The sequence below is a fragment of the Triticum aestivum genome, chromosome 1B (assembly GCF_018294505.1).
Source record: "Triticum aestivum cultivar Chinese Spring chromosome 1B, IWGSC CS RefSeq v2.1, whole genome shotgun sequence".
NCBI lineage: Eukaryota > Viridiplantae > Streptophyta > Magnoliopsida > Poales > Poaceae > Triticum > Triticum aestivum.
Genome location: NC_057795.1, coordinates 416,809,412 through 416,825,096, shown reverse-complemented (window position 1 = coordinate 416,825,096; position 15,685 = coordinate 416,809,412).

The following is a 15,685-nucleotide window of genomic DNA, read 5'->3' as shown; positions in this document are numbered from 1 at the left end:
CAAAGTAGATAAAGACATATCATTGGGATCAAGAGAAGTATTTCTAGTAGCAAACATCTTCATAAGTTCATCCATCTTTTCACTCGAAACATTGATTTCTTCTATAGCATGCACTTTTTTACTAGAAGTTCTTTCGGTATGCCATTGAGAATAATTAGCCATAATGTTATCAAGCAATTTTGTAGCATCTCCTAACGTAATTTCCATAAACGTGCCTCCCGCGGCCGAGCCTAAAAGATTTCTAGAAGCAAAATTTAATCCGGCATAAAAAATTTGTATGATCATCCATAAATTCAAACCATGAGTAGGGCAATTCTGAAGCATCAATTTCATTGTTTCCCAAGATTGGGCGACATGCTCATGATCAAGTTGTTTAAAATTCATGATATCGTTCCTAAGAGTGATGATCTTAGCGGGAGGAAAGTATTTAGAGATAAAAGCATCTTTGCACTTGTTCCAAGAATCAATACTATTTTTAGGCAAAGACGAAAACCAAATTTTAGCACGATCTCTAAGTGAAAACAGAAATAAATTCAATTTGACAATATTGTTACCCGTATCTTTCTTCTTTTGCATATCACACAAATCAACAAAATTGTTTAGATGAGTAGCGGCATCTTCACTAGGAAGGCCGGCGAATTGATCTTTCATAACAAGATTCAGCAAAGCGGTATTGATTTCACAAGACTCATCATTATTAAGAGGAGCAATCGGAGTACTAAGGAAATCATTATTATTGGTATTCGAGAAATCACACAATTTGGTATTATCTTGTGCCATGGCAACAAGTAATCCAACACACAAGCAAAGGCAAACGAGAAAAAGGCAAAAGAGAAGGAGAGGAGGAGATTGGGAAAGAGAGGGCGAATAAAACGACAAGGGTGAAGTGGGGGAGAGGAAAACGAGAGGCAAATAATGTAGTGCGAGAGATAGGGATTGTGATGGGTACTTGGTATGGTTGACTTTTGCGCGAATTCCCCGGCAACGGTGCCAGAAATTCTTCTTGCTACCTCTTGAGCACTGCGTTGGATTTCCCCGAAGAGGAGAGGATGATGCAGTAGAGTAGCGTAAGTATTTCCCTCAGTTTTTGAGAACCAAGGTATCAATCCAGTAGGAGATCAGATAGAAGTCCCTGGTACCTACACAAAACGATAGCAACTCGCAACCAACGCTTAGGGGTTGTCAATCCCTTCACGGTCACTTATGAGAGTGAGATCTGATAGAGATAATATTTTTGGTATTTTTGATAGATAGATGCAAAGTAAAAAGTAAAAGGCAAAGTAAAAATAAAGAAAGTAAATAAAGTAGTGGAGATTGATATGATGAGAATAGACCCGGGGGCCATAGGTTTCACTAGTGGTTTCTCTCAAGAGCATAAGTATTCTACGGTGGGTGAACAAATTACTGTTGAGCAATTGATAGAAAAGCGAATAATTATGAGATTATCTAGGTATGATCATGTATATAGGCATCACATCCAAGACAAGTAGATCGAAACGATTCTGCATCTACTACTATTACTCCACTCATCGACCGCTATCCAGCATGCATCTAGAGTATTAAGTAAAACAGAGTAACACTTTAAGCAAGATGACATGATGTAGAGGGATAAATTCATGCAATATGATAAAAAAACCATCTTGTTATCCTCGATGGCATCAATACAATACGTGCCTTGCAACTCTTTCTGTCATTGAGTAAGCACACTGCAAGATTGAACCCAAAGCTAAAAACTTCTCCCATTGCAAGAACTACCAATCTAGTTGGCCAAACCAAACGGATAATTCGAAGAGACTTGTAAAGATAACTCAATCATACATAAAAGAATTCAGAGAAGAATCAAATATTGTTCATAGATAAGCTGGATCATAAACCCACAATTCATCGGTCTCAACAAACACACCGCAAAAAGAAGATTACATCGAATAGATCTCCACAAGAGAGGGGGAGAACATTGTATTGAGATCCAAAAAGAGAGAAGAAGCCATCTAGCTAATACTATGGACCCGAAGGTCTGAAGTAAACTACTCACACTTCATCGGAGAGGCTGTGGTGTTGATGTAGAAGCCCTCCATGGTAGATGCCCTCTCCGGCGGAGCTCCGGAACAGGCCCCAAGATGGGATCTCGCGGATACAGAAGGTTGCGGCGTTGGAATTAGGTTTTTGGCTCTGTATCTGATCTGACGGGGGTACATAGGTATATATAGGAGGAAGGAGTATGTAAGTGGAGCTCCGAGGGGCCCACGAGGCAGGGGGCATGCCCAGGGGGCGCCCTCCACCCTCGTGACCTCCACGGTTGTTCCTTGGAGCAGGGTCCAAGTCTCCTAGATCACGTTCGGTGAGAAAATCATGTTCCCGAAGGTTTTATTCCGTTTGGACTCTGTTTGATATTATGTTTCTTCGAAATACTGAAATAGGCAAAAAAAACAGCAATTCTGGGCTGGGCCTCCGGTTAATAGGTTAGGCCCAAAAATAATATAAAAGTGGAAAATAAAGCCCAATATAGTCCAAAACAGTAGACAAAGTAGGATGGAGTAATCAAAAATTATAGATATGTTGGAGACGTATCAGTGAGAACTTGGGCGCTGGAGCTCGAGGGTGCGAGAACGGATGAGAAAAGAAGGAAGAGGGCGTGGGTGAAAACGGGAAATCACCGTCCCCTTATAAAGGAGATGCAGAATGTGCGCCTCCCCACTTGCCTCTCGAAATCTCTTATTCTTCCAAGCGCCCCAATTAATGGCGCTGGTTGGGTTACCCATAGCCGTACTGATGGAGATCCCGCAATAAGGGGACACGATCTCTGCTTTGACAAGATGTGCCAAAGAAACCACCTCGCGATGTGTGCGGAAGTAGGTTGAAGAAAGGTTCGAATAAGAACGGGACCATGGCGTGATGTCACTCTTCAAGGAATTGTCAGCAGATTGGATTCGTGTATTATTATTATTCTCTCTACGGTGATGTATGGAATGTTATCTTGCAGAGCCGGACACGGTCCTTGTGTTCAAAATTTATTGGAGTATTCGGAGATGGAACCCGCCTCGCAATGTCGAAGACAATCTATGCACCGGACTCATCGTCATTGAAGCCTGGTTCAGAGGCTACTGAGGGAGTCCTGGCTAAGGGGGTATCCGGACAACCAGACTATGTACTTTGGCCGGACTGTTGGACTATGAAGATACAAGATAGAAGACTTCGTCCCGTGTCCGGAAGGGACTCTCCTTGGCGTGGAAGGCAAGCTTGGCGATTCGGATGTAGATCTCCTTCTCTATAAACCGACCCTGTGTAACCCTAGCCCCCTCCGGTGTCTATATAAACCAAAGGGTTTAGTCCGTAGGACACATCAACAATCATACCATAGGCTAGCTTCTAGGGTTTAGCCTCTCTGATCTCATGGTAGATCCACTCTTGTAATACTCATATCATCAAGATCAATCAAGCAGGAAGTAGGGTATTACCTCCATCGAGAGGGCCCGAACCTGGGTAAACATCGTGTCCCCAGCCTCCTGTTACCATTAGCCTTAGACGCACAGTTCGGGACCCCTACCCGAGATCCGCTGGTTTTGACACCGACAACCGTCTCCACCACAGAGCACCCAAACACGAGCAATTAGTAAGGGAACTGCAGTGCCCAAAGCACGAGGACCACCACTCTGAATCCCAACTCAACATTTAAAGGAGAAGAAGATTTGTTCTCAGGTCAGGTTCTGTATCTATGGTTCATACTCCTTTGCTCTTGCATTACTGTATTTACTCATACCAACTATTTTCAAATTTGAAGGATGGAATTGAAACTCCAATGGTGCAACAGGTATGTTTTAAACCTGTTTCTTTAACTGGTTTGCTGTTGTAACCTGCTCTATGTTGATTACAGTTTCAATTGAATAAACAGTTATGTTCTCATGTCATGCACACTACAAGTGTTGTTATTGCTCTATAGTTTCGCCCACTTATATTCTGTCTATTCTGCTTTGTCTTGAACAAATATTATTTGAATTGTGTCTCTATCTTGATTTGGCAACAAAAACTAGAATGATATAGACCATAAAATGGCCATGGTACATAGATATATGTTTGTTTCATGCTATTATCATGTCCACTTTACTACTGAACTCATTTACCAAAATGAGTTTCATATACAACATGGTAAACCTGTGATGTGTTTGCTTGTTTCTCTTGTAGAATGCAGACAAAATATTGGAGAATAGTACCCCGTTATGCTATGGTAAAGGAAATAATGCAGATAAGGTTCAAGATAGTGAGACATCCCTCTTGGTCTCCAAGAAAGCTGATAAAAACTATCTTGACGACAGTGAGAGAACCCAAAAGTCATGTCTTGATGTAGTGTTCGAGTTACTGGCCACTACTGCTGGCACAAGCTCTTCGAACTTGCTGCCTGAATCAGTTCATCTTCTTGAGTCTCAACTTCAAGTTGAAAGACATCGATTAGATGTGCTGCGACAGGAAGCTGAAGGACTGAGGAAGTCCCTGCAGAATTTAGATGCATACTTCCTGGTGCAACAGCAAGCGCTGGAGGATTTAAGCGCCAAATAAGAGAAAGTTAATAAGCTTGCTAAGCATCTTGCCAGCATTATGGGTACCCAGGATATTGTTTCTTGAGATCTTCTAAACTGGTTTCAGTTCTGGAGTTGTTTTGCTGCGGCGTTTATTTGCGTTGGTCGCCGACTTTGACAACCAGTGTATATGATATGCTGCTTTGTTTGCTATATTTGCACTGGTGGCGAACTTTGATGCCCAGTGGATGTAATATGTGTAATAGCCATGATAGCCTAGCGTAAGTTGCTTGCTTATTTATTTCCTTGTTGTCTTGTTTATTTGTTTGCTTGAAGTCAGTGCAGTTCTTTTTCCACGGTTTGCTAGTGGCCGCAATAACCTATTCTTAAAAACTAGGCCACAATAACCATGGGCTACATATTTACTGTAGTAACACTGGGACTCTTACTGGCTATAGAAACAATGGGCCTTCTACGGGCTATAGACACAATGGGCCTTCTACGGGCCGTATCATCAATGGGCCTTATATGGGCTGTATGATCGATTGGCCAAACATGGGCCAATAACAGACCACATTATGGCCGTAAACGGACTAGAGTTGGAATCGTCCGTTCATGGGCCGACCATAACGGGCCATCGTTAATAGGCCGTATTTGATGATGCTATGAAAACGGCCCAACGTATTAACGGGCCACAAACGGGCCGACTGTAACCTCAGGCTGAATTTGGCCCACAAGCAGAAAATGATAGTAACGGGCCATAAGTAAACGAATGCTGGAAATGAGCCCAGGAATAAATGGGCCCTGAGAAGACTGAAAGATTACATGGGCTAGAAACGTCCCAATGGAATAACGGGCCGTTAATGGGTATAAAGTTATACACTGTTCATTACGGGCCAGTTCCACCACGGGTCGTTAATGGCTATAAAGTGATACACTGTTCATTACGGGCCAGTTTCACCATGGACCGTTAATGGGTATAAAGTGATACACTGTTCATTATGGGCCAGTTTCACCACGGGTCGTTAATGGTATAAAGCAATACACTGTTCATTACGGGCCAGTTTCACCACGGGTCATTAATGGGCCAAGTGTTACAAAGGGCCTCATATGGGCCGAAATACGTCATGGGCCATACATGGGCTAGAAGTTAAAACAGGATGGAATCATATTGGATGGCCCAAATGATGCTACTGGGCCTAAGTCGGATAGGTCGTAACGGGCCCTGGGTTAGCGGGTTGTAAATGGGCTATATGTGAACAAGGCATTAATAGGCTTCCCATGGGCCGGTCTGCCACCTTTTGACAAAGTCAAACGGGTCGGCCTTTTCACAGGAATGGGCCTCTGTTCGGCCGTGCCACATGTCGATGTATCATAGGAGCCTTCTGTCCAATGAGTGGATGACATCTGTCCCAACGGTGAGCCGACACGTGTTTCCTCCAGCCAATGATGATTTTACACATGGGAAATCCCCATTGGTCGGGGCTGTTAACGGGTTATTGGATCCAAATTTAGACCCGATAGCTTAACGGTGTTCCGTTATGGTGGATGCCACATGTGGGTCACCCTTGACGAAAGCACTTCTATGACACGCGATTTATCGTCATGGAAGTGGACACTTTCGTGATGATAATTTTGGTAATGTCAAGGAACACTTCTACGACAACACGGGTATGACTATCTTGATCCGGTCATAAAATCGTCATGGATGTACATGATTGACAGAAAATGTGACCTACTGTGGCAAACACATATCATCACGGAGGTGTATTTTTTTGTAATGGGGGGTAGGTTTGTAACATCCCAATTTTCAATTTGGATGTTATACATAGATCATCATATGCATATCATATTTTATTCCATTTTGGTTGTGATCCAAGAAATCGTAAGCAACTCAAGGACCCAAGGAGAGAGTTGGAGGTTTCATCTAAATTTCATATTTGAAATTATTTTCAAATTTGAAAAGAGGATCAATTTTTTTCAATTATTTCTTTCCAATTATTTCCAGCAATAAAAATAAATGAGAGAAGATAAAATGACTTCTTCAACAGAGGAGAAATATTGGAAAAGAAATTTTGAAAACAAATTATTATTTATTTGTAGTTTTATTTGAATTAGAGAAAAACATGCATTTTTTTAAATTGCATTTAGTCCAGAAAAATGTTCATATTGTCCCAAATATTAGGTAGGGATAGTGAAAATTGTTTCTGGAATTTTAGATTTTTATTTTTATTTATTAGGATTTTCCTCGCAAAAACCATTAAAAAAACTTCTTCATGGGTCGGCCCAGCCGCAGCCGGGCCACGGCCCAGCCGAGCGCCGCCGCCTTCCTCTGACTCGGGACCAGAGTCCCGAGCATGCATGCCGCCGCCGCCGTGTCCAACTAGGACTAGGTGAACCCCGCCCCCTCCCACAAGCCGCCCGCCGCCTCTCCCCTCTTATAAAAGCCGCCTCCCCGCCGCATATTCCTCCCCAAACCGCAGCGCCGCCGCCGCCACTAGACGTCGCCCGCGTCGCTGCCGCTGCTGCCGTTGCCCCGCATCATTGTCGCCTCGCATCACCGTCGCCCTGCCTCGCCAGGAGCCGCCGCCGCCGATGCCAAACCCCGCCATTGACCTCGCCGCTTGGTTGACCGATATAAGACCGCCGGTCTTTTTCTCGGTTTAGTTTTCGTTTTTTTAGTTTTGGTTTATTAGGTTTAGATCGGGTTTTTTAGATCGTTAGTTGATGAACATTCACCCATTAGTTTATTTTAGCGAATGAATTCATTCGTTAGGTTTTGTTAGTGAACGTTCGTCCGATAGATTTTTCTTTTTAGTTTTATTTTCGTCCAGGGACCTATTCACGAATAGTCTTCTCGCGATTTAGCCCCTGATCTTAAAACTAGCGTAACTTTTAGCTCGTTTGTCCAAATTAGGTGAAACCAATGCCTAAATCTTTGTTACGATCTCTTCTTTCCAGTAACCCAACTTGAACATGATTTTTACAATTTAAAATTTGAGTTTAGTTCATATTAGTATTCGATCTTGTTTCGTTTGTATCTTGAGTTTCATACCTCCATTTGAGTTGTTTCTTTTTGCGAATCGTAGCTAATCACATGTACCTACTGTGAACATCTAATCCAAATGAAAATAATGTTGTTAGGTTTTGTTTTCTGTTTATTTTAGTCGTTTGTTTGCTTCGAGTTTTATTTGGATCTTTTCTTGATTTCTCTTTGTTTCGTTTGAGTGATTGCTTATGTATGCTACTGTTTGTCTACGCTAGATTACCTGGAGTGCGAAGCTTGTTACTACGAATCTCTAGAGTTCGCAGATTGTCAGCAAGGCAAGTTACACTTTGATCATACTTTTCTATACCCAGTTTTTACTATGCATTAGCTTTGCCCCTCAAATATTTGCATGAGTAGGATTGGGAACATGTGGTTTGGTTGTAGTACTTGAGGTAGGAACCTAATACCTTTTGATCACCATGGGAATATATAGTATGCTCTATTATTGCTTAGCCATGCACGTAGACGGGGATTGGATCATGATACGCATGGATGTTCTGAGAGTTATTAAGCATGGATAACATTAAGGTGGCAACTTTAATACACATCTGTGTGGATTGGTTGGGGCACCTGGAGATTCTAGTGTTTGTCCATTGGGAAATCCCGGAGTACTCGTGTGATTTTTCCTTGATTCGCCACCCAAGCTCAAAGGGATCATATGATATTTCATGCCTAGAAACTTCTGTCTGCAGCCACAAGCCATTATGGGCTCTGGCATAGTTGAGTAAGTTGTATGAGCTCTCGAAGAGGTGGACTAGTAGATGTAGGGGAAAGTAGGTGTACTGGTCTGCCTGGAGTAGAGAGTCAATATTTTAAATAGCGCGCTACAAAATATAGCGAGGCCCTTCTCTAAATGCTACACAATTTATAGCACGCTAATAGCATGTTATATTTCAAAATAGCGTTTGCAAAAAAATCAAATATATCTAGAAATAAAGTATTTAAGCAACTCAATTTTTCATAGGAGCAAGCAATATTGCATCTGATAAAAGGAGTGAGAAAGCTAGTGGGAGAATCTAATAAAAGGAGTGAGAAAGCTAGTGGTCGTGGGTTGGTTTTGGCCTACTGGGCCTGCTGGGCTATGTTTATTTCAGTTTTGCATGGTCTGCACGTTGTAACGTTACAACGTTACAACGTTATAGCATGTGTAGCGCGCTAATTACGTGATTAGCCCCGTAGCGTCCGATTTTACCAAAACATAATGTCTCCCTTCCAAATATGCTATAACCGCGTTATAACGGCAAAATAGCATGCTATTTAAAATATTGGAGTTAATGCTTCAAAGAGAATTTGTCTCGATCTTCCGATCATGGATGCGGTCGAGTCTTGTGGGGAAAAGTGTGCAACCTCTGCAGAGTGTACAAACTAATCATGGTTAGTCGTGTCCCCGGTTATGGACATCTTGAGTATCTGGAATTAATTTGATTTGGGTTTAATGATGATACTTGTTTGATTGGGATTTGAGTTGGAGGAACCTTCTCAAATATTCGTACCACTTGGGAGTAGTAAATAAATTTATTCCTTTGTTGTAGGGAAAAACTAGCTTTATGCAAAATTTTAAACTTAGAGCCTCCACCAGCCAAATATTGCATGTAGATGTAGTTCTTGCATTCATTGCTTTACAGTTTAACTCTGCCAACATATTCAATGTGCTGACCTACACGGTTGCAATGTCTCATGTTGCAGACTACCCAGACGACGAATAAGGTGCGATAGGTCATTTTCATGCACTCAGCTATGCCGTTGGAGTTAAGGGACTCATTTACCTTCGAAGCTTCCATAGTTATTTAGTTTAGATGGCCTTCAAACATATTATTTGTGTAATCATACTCTTTTTTAGGACCTCGATGTAATAAGTGTGTGAATGAGCTCTGTTATAATTCCTCGAGTACTGTGTGTCAGCATTACCGGTCCAGGGATGACACTTAAGCACAGAGACTTCGGTCCATTGGGATCGTGGTCACTATATTCAACCACACCTAAAAGACTTAATATATGCAACAAAGTATTTATTAGCAAACTAGTATGGAAGTAACGGTAACAGTGGTAACAGTAGTAGTAGCAATTTTGTAGTGATTGTAACAGCATCACGACAAAAGAAACTTAGCAAAGATCAATATGTGAAAAGCTCGTAGGCATTGGATCAGTGATGGATAATTATGTCGGATGGCATTCATCATGCAACAGTTATAACCTAGGGCGACACAGAACTAGCTCCAATTCATCAATATAATGTAGGCATGTATTCCATATATAGTCATACGTGCTTATGGAAAGAACTTGCATGACATCTTTTGTCCTACCCTCCCGTGGCAGCGGGGTCCATAAGGAAACTAAGAGATATTAAGGCCTCCTTTTAATAGAGAACCGGAACAAAGCATTAGCACTTAATGAATACATGAACTCCTCAAACTATGGTAATCACCGGAAAGAATCCCAGTTATTGTCACCTTGGGGTATGCGGATCATAACACATAATAGGTGTCTACAACTTGCAAGATAGGATCAAGAACACAAATATATTCATGAAAACATACTAGGTTCATATCTGAAATCATGGCACTGGGGCCCTCGTGACAAGCATTAAGCATAGCAAAGTCACAGCAACATCAATCTCAGAACATAGTGGATACTAGGTGTCAAGACCTAACAAAACTAACTTGATTACATGATAAATCTCATCCAACCCATCACCGTCCAGCAAGCCTACAAAGGAATTGCTCACTCCTGGCAGTGAGCATCATGAAATTGATGATGGAGGAAGGTTGATGATGATGACGGCGTCAATTTCCCCTCTCCGGAGCCCAAAATAGACTCCAGGTCAGCCCTCCCAGGGAAGAACAGGAGATGGCGGCGGCTCTGTATCGTCAAACATGATGAATCCTTCTCTATGATTTTTATCTCCGTGAATAAGAATACGGAGTTGGAGTAGGGTTTAGGAGGTCCAAGGGCCCCACAAGCCTAGGAGGTGCGCCCCCACGGCTTGTGCCAGTATTTTTATTCACCAGTATTTTTTATATACACTACTATAGGATGCTACCGTGACATTACAATCAGAGACCCTTCGACAAAACTATGTGCAATGCATTAATCGCAAAGGGTGATGTAAAAAACCATCAAAAAGGATGTAAAACATTTGCGATGGCAGATACATCAAACACGGTTCAGATTTTGGTTGTGTGTGCGTTGTGGGGCATACGATACAGTTCAATGAACTATTTGCGATGAGGCAGAACAATAGAAACGGGCAGCCCGATGAAGGCATGTGCAATATATGGCATACAGTTCACTTGGATAAACTGTTTGTGATGAGGTGGAACAACAGAAACAGGTAGTCAAACGAAGGTATGTGTGATATACGGCATACAGTTCACTCGGATGAACTGTTTGTGATTAGGCAACACAAAACAAATGGTCAGCCAGATCAAGGTGTGTGTGATATACGACATACTGTTCAATCGGATGAACTATTTTTGATTAGGCAACGCAACAGAAATGGTTCAGCCAGATCAAGGTGTGTGTAATGGAGGGCATATAGTTCATTCCGATAAACTGTTTGTCTTGAGCCAAGAGAACAGAAACGTTTCATGTAAACAAGAAGTGTGTGATACGCGGCAAACATCCAATTACATAGGTGGCTAGTACACACATGACATTTCCACACACCAAAGTAAACTATTACATGCATAATTAACTAGGATAAGCAATCATCTAATCATCATCTACTTCTTGTGACGCTTGCTGCCAATGCTCTACTAGGATAAACGGAACAATATTCTTTACTGTGCATAATGTGCTCTGTTGGGCACACAAGTATATGGATCATAACCTTGGGTGAGCAATGTGCCCGCACGCGTCGTGCTAGCTCGATGTTCCTTCTATGGTAAGTTTCCATTAATTGATGGCATTTTATGAACACCCACCATTTCCCGCCATTTCCTCATCGGTTTCCAGCTGCCACCCAGCAATACTGCGCATAAACCTAGGCGGCACGCAGCGCACGGCGCACAGAGGCAACAAGCGCAGCCTGTAGCACATCCACCTTTTCCAAGCATGCCAACCCACCAAAGCGCCGCCTCTGCCATCAACCTCCTCGACAAGGAAAACGAGAAGGTGCCACGACCCGTCGAGGCTGAGGCACTCCCCGGCAATGCGATGGACAACGTTGTGATGTGCATCATCGCTAGGGTTGAGGAGACCCTTGGTGCATGGTGCTTCAGCGCCGCGGATCCAGATAGGCATGTCAGCACCGAGAGGTTGCAGCTCACAGCACAACATGATTGCTGGCGCGCCGTAGAGCAAGCTAGGCGTGTCCGTGCCGATAGGCTGTGGATCGCCGCAGAGCAAGAGGCGCGGCGTGCCGCACATCAAGAGTGGATCCATTGGTGCTTGCCTGCTGTCAACAGGGCATCACAGCTGGGTACACATCCCGTCAGTACCCCCATTCCTTGCCAGAAGTGGGCAAAGGCTGTCTGCCCCGTACTTGCACCAAACGCTAGCCACGGCGTACTTGTACCGGACGCCCGCTCCGCCGTTCGCATGGGTCGCACCGTTTGCCTTCTATGCGGCCCACTCGATGCCAACATGCTGGTTGAGGGAGTCTTGGAATAAGGGGTCCTCGGGCGTCCGGTCCATTCGATGTGTGCCGGACTAATGGGTTGTCAAGATACAAGGAAGAAGACCACCTCTCGTGTCCGGTTGGGACTCCCGTATGTGTGAACGGCAAGTTTAGGTGTCTGAATATACTATTTCCTTTTTGTTGAACCAACTTTGTACAACCCTAGGCCCCTCCGGTATCTATATAAGCTGGAGGGTTTAGACCAGAGGCACGATCATAACATTGATAGGCTAGCCAAGTTAGGGTTTAGCCATTACGATCACGAGGTAGATCAACTCTTGTAACCCCTATATCCATTGAATATAATCAAGCAGGAGTAGGGTTTTACCTCCATCAAGAGGGCCCGAACCTGGGTAAACATTATGTCCTTTTGATCATTGTTACCATCGATCCTGAGACATACAGCTTGGGCCCCCCTACCCGAGATCTACCGGTTTTGACACCGACATTTGTCTTTCATTGAGAGCTCTGCTGTGTTGTCAATAGAGGGATTGATGGCTCGCCTCTTCATCGATGATGACGTTGTGTCCAGGGAAACCTTTCTCCCTTTATAGGTCTTTGAATTCGGTGGCTTCATGCTTTGTGCCAACTCGGCCGGCCACCTTGAGGAGGTTGACTGTTACGGCCTCGGCCACCAGATCAGGATTGGAAACCTGAACTACATCGCCGATATCCGAGAGATCTGATCTTCGAGGGGATCGCGGCCTCGGTTGCTGCCCCTTGCCCTCATGAAGGAAGCTCTTCAGATCCTCTCGTAGACCCTCTCCAGGGGTCGACATTTACACCCGCCTCGGCTTTAGATCCGGAGTAGGTCGTATCGTCCGAAGACGGGGGGATCAGGCCCGCCGAACTCTTTTCCATTGTGGAACTTCCAACCGGAGACCCAAATGTGATCTTGGACTCGCCTTTGGATAACTCTGAACTGCCGAGGTCTGCATCCATCAGGCCCGACCAGGCGTTTATCACCGAACCTAGCCCTAAGATCCACGGACTCCTATCCGGCTTTTGGCCTTAGACAAAGCACCGGGCTTAATGCAGTCTCTCGCCATTATGGAAGCTTTGCCTCTGAACTGCACCCAGCATGGGCTAGGGGCTGAGAGTGGTGAATTTTATGACCAGTGCACCACCCACTTAATAGCCACTGTCGATGATTTAACCGACACGCTAGACTACACATCCGAAGACATCGACAATATGGACGATGATGCCGATGGCGAATTAGGCCAAGTCCCACCCATCATAGGGCGTTGGACGGCCACTTCTACCTATGACATATACATGGTGGACACCCCTGATAAAAAGGACGACGAGGCCACTTAAAATCCAGATAAGGACAAGCTCGTCGATGAACCACCAAAGCACCGGGGCCAGCGGCGCCACACACGATCGCGTCGGGCAAGGGAAAGCAATACCGACACTGGAGGCAATGAGACTCCGGATAATGCCGAAGACCCCGAACACCCCGTTGGGCCCACGTCCGAACAGGATGAGAGGGAGGAGGGTTAGTATAGATCCGAACATGTTGATCATGAAGATTTGGAGGGCAACAACTATATGCCAGTCTCCGAGGAGGATGTTAGCCTTGGTGATGAAGATTTTATCATCCCATATGAACCTCTCGAATAAGAACACTTCAAGTGATAGCTCATCGCCACCACGCGGAGTCTGAAAAAGAAGCAGCAGCAGCTCAAAGCTGAACAGGATACGCTCAATGAAAGGTGGACCAAGGTCCTGGCCGCCGAGGAGTACGACCCCGAGCGACCCGTAAAAAGTTACCCCAAGCGCAAGCTGCTGCCACAATTCGACGACAAAGCCCTTGAGCCAATACCGTCGAAATACAATCATGTAGATCAACCAGACTGACCACCACGTGGATGGGACAAGACGACACATCAAGCCGAACACCAGCCCGCACCCACTCGCCGAAGAGGCAAGGAGACAGCGGCTGCGGGCTATACATATGATTTACATCAGGACCTGGCAAATAAAGCCGGCCAGACCAGATCGATCTATGGATCGAGAGGTCGTGCCCCAGCGCGAGATAACATCTATGAAGCCTGGCATGATGAACATTACAATATTCGGGACCCGCACCGAACTCAGATGTCATCCGATCTCCACTGTGATGTTGCACGGTATAGAGGTGTCGCACACCGTATGTGCTTATCGATGAGGTAATGCAACACCAGTTTCCGGAAGGGTTCATACCCGTAAACATCAAGCAGTACGATGGAGCGACAGATCCGGCCGTCTAGATTGAAGATTTTCTTCTCCACATTCATATGGCTCGTGGAGATGACCTTCACGCCATTAAATATCTTCCTCTAAAGCTGAAAGGACCAGCACAGCATTGGTTGAACAACCTCCCAGAGAACTCCATTGGAACCTGGGAAGATTTAGAAGATGCTTTTCGGGCCAACTTTCAGGGCACTTATGTCCGGCCACCGGATGCTGATGACCTAATCACATATTCCAACAACCTGGCGAATCGGCTCGCAAGCTTTGGAATCGGTTCCTAATCAAAAAGAACCAAATCATGGATTGTCCGAACACCGAAGCCTTAGCGGCCGTCAAACACAGCGTCTGTGACAAATGGCTCGGTCGACACCTCGGGCAGGAAAAGCCGAAGACGATTGTCGGTGTCAAAACCGGCGGATCTCGGGTAGGGGTCCCGAACTATGTGTCTAAGGCTAATGGTAACAGGAGGCTGGGGACACGATGTTTACCTAGGTTCAGGCCCTCTTGATGGAGGTAATACCCTACTTCCTACTTGATTGATCTTGATGATATGAGTATTACAAGAGTTGATCTACCACGAGATCGTAGAGGCTAAACCCTAGAAGCTAGCCTATGATTATGATTGTTCTTGTCCTACGGACTAAACCCTCCGGTTTATATAGACCGGAGGGGGCTAGGGTTTCACACAATCGGTTAAAGAGAAGGAGCTCTAATATCCGAATTGCCAAGCTTGCCTTCCATGCAAAGGAGAGTCCCATCCGGACACGGGACGAAGTCTTGAATCTTGTATCTTCATAATCCAAAAGTCCGGCCAAAGTATATAGTCCGGCTGTCCGGATACCCCCGTATCCAGGACTCTCTCAGTAGCCCCTGAACCAGACTTCAATGACGATGAGTCCGACGCGCAGATTGTCTTGGGCATTGCAAGGCGGGTTCCATCTCTGAATACTCCAAGGTAAATTCCGAACATGAAGACCGTGTCGGGCTCTGCAAAATAAATTTCACACACCACTGTAGAGAGAACAATATTTTCTCACTATTTGAATCCACTGACAGTTTTTCATAACTTGATGTCACGCTGTGGCCTGGTCCTTATCCGAACCGTTTCTCAACCAGCTACTGCGCATATTGCGAGGCGGTTTTCTCGGCACATCTTGTCGAAGCAGAGATTGTGTCCCCTTATCACGGGACTCTCATCAATACAGGTGTGGGTAACCCAACCGTACCGCTAATCGCGGCAAGTGGGGAACGAGCAGGTTCTATCAGGCA